The sequence below is a fragment of the Penaeus monodon genome, unplaced genomic scaffold (genome assembly GCF_015228065.2).
Source record: "Penaeus monodon isolate SGIC_2016 unplaced genomic scaffold, NSTDA_Pmon_1 PmonScaffold_21068, whole genome shotgun sequence".
Classification (NCBI taxonomy): domain Eukaryota; kingdom Metazoa; phylum Arthropoda; class Malacostraca; order Decapoda; family Penaeidae; genus Penaeus; species Penaeus monodon.
The window spans coordinates 1-4,258 of record NW_023650888.1 but is presented as its reverse complement, the minus strand read 5'-3'; the positions used below and the strand labels follow the sequence as shown (position 1 = coordinate 4,258).

At 43.5% G+C, this 4,258-nt stretch overlaps 1 pseudogene; it reads left to right on the top strand.

Moving 5' to 3' along the window:
* The first annotated feature begins 1,805 nt into the window (after positions 1-1,805).
* LOC119570036 lies at positions 1,806-3,410 on the top strand (annotated as a pseudogene).
* The last annotated feature ends 848 nt before the right edge of the window (positions 3,411-4,258 follow it).

Here is a 4,258-nt window from a genome sequence, read left to right as displayed (position 1 = left end):
GCGTGGCGAGCGGCTGCCACGGGCGCGCTGCCCCTAGCGGCACCCATCGTGGAGCGAGTGGGGGGCTGGGAGGCTGTGGATGACTGGGCGTGCCGCGGAATCGACCGGGTTGCTCAAGCGGCCCAATCATCACGAAGCCAACTGAAGAGGTAAAACTGGAACGGATTGCTTAAAGAGACACACACACAAAACACGAATTGTTCTAAATTTCACTAATAAGGATGATGCTCATTTCTTCAGAACCCGTGCAGGAAAATCACTTGCAATGTGGAAGGATAAAACGTATATATTGTTCTATGAACTCTATCCCTAAACGAAGAGTGTTTGCCCAATATGTCAATACTGGAAATGTCATTTGGCAGCGACGCAGCGGACCGCAAAGCATTAGTACCGGTAGGTGAACCAAGGGCACAATGGGAGACTATAGATTCAAGAGAGATGTGATGTTTTTAAAATGTCCCTGATAAATGTGCACATTTACTTAGACAATGCATGTTTTAGATTATAATTATGATTGCTTCATTTGTAACTAAACATTCAGATCACGATGTCCGATCGAAGCATATACAACCACGCACACACCAACAGTTAGTTATACATATTGTTTGTGTGCATCCTGAGGGTTATACAGTATGTACACAGAAACCTAGACACTTAACACGCGATGTATGTCTAATAACATCTTATATAACCGACACATCCACACGCGTATTGCACAATATGAAAATAATCTTTACCACCTCCAGATCGTAAGCACGACAGGGAGCGTATGTTGATGGCCGTGGCTGGACAGGCACGGTGCCCATGTCCTTCTCGGCCGCTCTCTCCGCCAGAGCCTCCAGCACGGTCGGTAGCATCGCCTTGCATGTGGGGATTATTGATTTCATGAAACCGATACTGATCACAAAGGCGATGTAGGTTGCTTAGGGATATACAGCTAAGAATGTTAATTCAATTATTTTAAAATTACAACTGAGGTTTCTATAACTAAACCCGTAGCTTTTCTGACTCCATAGTTCTTTCTTTTGTTTAATAGGTTTGTTGCATTTCTAAGGAATAACTGATTGTATCTGACTATGTGCTTTGGCGACAGCAAAAATCTAGCCACTGGGTGGGCATGCCAGCCCAAGTCAGTGCCGGTCTCTAGCCGGGTAAAAAAGAGGGAGGCTGCGGAAGGTCATCCGGCCATAAAATAAAATAAGGCCGCGGTGCCGAGTGGTTAGAGCATCGACTCAAGACTGTCATGACGGCAATCCGAGTTCGAGGTTCGAGTCCACCGGCCGGCGTTGTTCCCTTGGGCAAGGAACTTCACCTCGATTGCCTACCTAGCCACTGGGTGGGCAAGCCAGCCCAAGTCAGTGCCGGTCTAAGCCCGGGCAAATAGAGAGGGTTGGCGTCAGGAAGGGCATTTGGCCATAAAAAGATATCTGCCAGAACTGATCATCAGCATCATATTTGTTGCGAAATAATGTGTAATTTTACCATATTAGCATATTCTATTCCTTCTGTCCGTACTGTTTATATATTAGTTGCTGCCGAAGATTGACAGATGACTGGATACCATGAAATAAAACCCTGCTGTGGCATTCCCTATTGGTGGCAGGTTCCCTTGGTTTCTTCATCGTCTAATATAACAATCCTGACCAACTGCCTTTCATTTCATTCTTGTTCCGCGTGGCTAGGTTACTTTGTAATTGCAATGTGCATAATCATAGACATAGCGATGAGCATAATGAGTAGAAAGCAACCGATCTGTATTTCTGATGAACATCTAAAATGAAACGAAATATATTGCAGTAGAATTCATGTCGACGCTGTCTGGAGGGCAGGCTGCCAAAGGTGTAGCAGAACGGATCGTGAACAACGCTAACACGCTTCTGGACAGGTACTTGCCAGCCAAGCCAGGAGATCCAAGAGATACAGGTGAGATTAGTCCTGAAATACGTTCATGACTTTTTTTTTTTTTTTTTTTTTTGAGCCGCCGTGGTCACAGCATGATACTTAATTGTAGTTTTCATGTTGTGATGATCTTGGAGTGAGTACGTGGTAGGGTCCCAGTTCCTTTCCACGGAGAGTGCCGGTTTTACCTTTTAGGTAATCATTCTCTCTATTTATCCGGGCTTAGGACCAGCACTGAACTTCATCGTATCTAGGTTCGATTTACCTAAAATTATGTAAATCAATGCGCGTGCTTATATACGCGCGCGGGCGATGCGTGTGTGCATGGATGCGTGCACCGCACACTCGCATGCGGCGATTGATGTGTGCACTTGCACTGATTTACATAATTTTAGGTAAATCGAACCTAGATACGATGAAGTTCCTTGGGCAAGGAACTTCACCTCAATTTCCTATTTAGCCACTGGGTGGGAAGCCCGCCCAAGTCTTTAGTTACATGTCCATAACAAAGTAGTTTTTGTATAACTTTTCAATATTACCACAATTAGAAGACAATTTAGAATTTGCTAGATTACTAATGGTATCAATGCATACACAGTGGAGATTCTGGGAGTGTTGGAGCCCTTTTGACCAAAACCAGAAAGCGGCTGTACCGTACCATGCACAATGTTGCTTACCCGAGACTGAAACACACACATGAAAGTATAGATGGCTCCTTCTCTGTCTCTCTTTTGGTTAGTGATATGTGTACTTTTCATTAGTAATGAAAATACTTTGCTAGATACAACTACATTTTAAGAATACAAATGCAGACAAACTGAGCCAGCTGTATGAGTCAGAGAGACATTCTGAGATGAGGTCTATTTCAGTACGACTTTGGACGTCAATCAGCCTCAAACACTGTACAGTGAAATTAGCCGTCAGCCAGAAAGAGGAGAGGAAGTTTCCATACCCATGCGCCTTGCTCGGTCAATGTTCCATATGAACTTACAGATCGGACAAAGACTAGGCCCTGATTTCCAGAGGAGTGTTGCTAACATGCAGGAGTCTTTCAAGTCTCGAGATCTCAACAGAGCTACAAGAGAGATGATTGAGTCGAGCCGAATCGTGTTGATGAACACCTGGAATGGGGGAACAAATTTATTGGCTTCTAGCAGGGTAAGCTTGTTGTGATGTTTCATTGTAAATGCATGGAGACAAATATGGCTGAACTGTGAAATACATATAAACTGGCAATTTAGTATACAATATTTTATTTTACAGACTTGGGTGGAGGATAGTCTGAGACAGGCCATGGCAGCATATGAGCAGAGAGAAAGGATGGCAGCACTGAATCAGCAGAGAGTCCGGGCATGGCAGCCTGGGCTCTCAGCAGACAAAGAGAGACAAATCAGGAGGACAAGGGATTAGAAAATAGTCACGTTTGAGGATCTTGGACCATGACCGACCTGAGACAGATAACCATGGCTTACGCTTCAAAAGTGATGCAACTGAATCTTTCTTCTAAAGGTGTGATCTCATCTAACCATGCAAGTTTCATTCATCTTACAATATTTAACCTTCCATTATGCTAATGCTGCCATCTCATAACTATGGCAATAAACATTCATACTGCATTTTATCTTTTAAAATTCCCAATGAATTGCAACTTCCAGGGTCACTATAGAGGAAATAACAGACATTCAGATACACGGAGAAACTTGAATAAATATAGGAAGCCAAAAGGAAAGATAGATAAAACAATAATAAGTCAATATAGTGAAAATAGTTTCTGCACACAAAACTAACCTCATATGGGGGATGAGGCACTAACAAGATTAAGAGTTAGGAACAGACTGTAGGTGAAGTTGGAATATTAGAGTGAGGTTCCAGAGCACAAAAGGGTTAAATGCTGGCGAAGTAAATAAAATATTTAGGACCTGATATAAAAGAATTAAGTAGAATGGAAATGCTAGTATAAAATTGCAAAGACTGGGTGATGACCCCATGGATAATTATTTTCCTCATAGTGTTACAACATCAAACACTGGGGACAGCAGTGATATATGCATTAAAACCTTTATTTCTTTTCATATGTAAACATGCATCCAGTATTTGCGGCTCCTTGCCCAAGGGAACAACATGCCGGCCGATGACTCAAATCCTCGAACTCAGATTGCTGTCGTGATGGTCTTGAGTCCCATGCTCTAAAAACCCCTCGGCCACCACGGCCCCAGATTTTTTGAAAGGCGCCTATGGGAACACTTTTTGGGCAAAAAGGGAAAGGGTCGAACGCTGGCCTTTCCCCCGGGGTTGGCCCTATACCCATGCCGCCTCAAGAAATTTTGGGTTTCCCCAAAGGTTCATCTTTGGGGGGGGA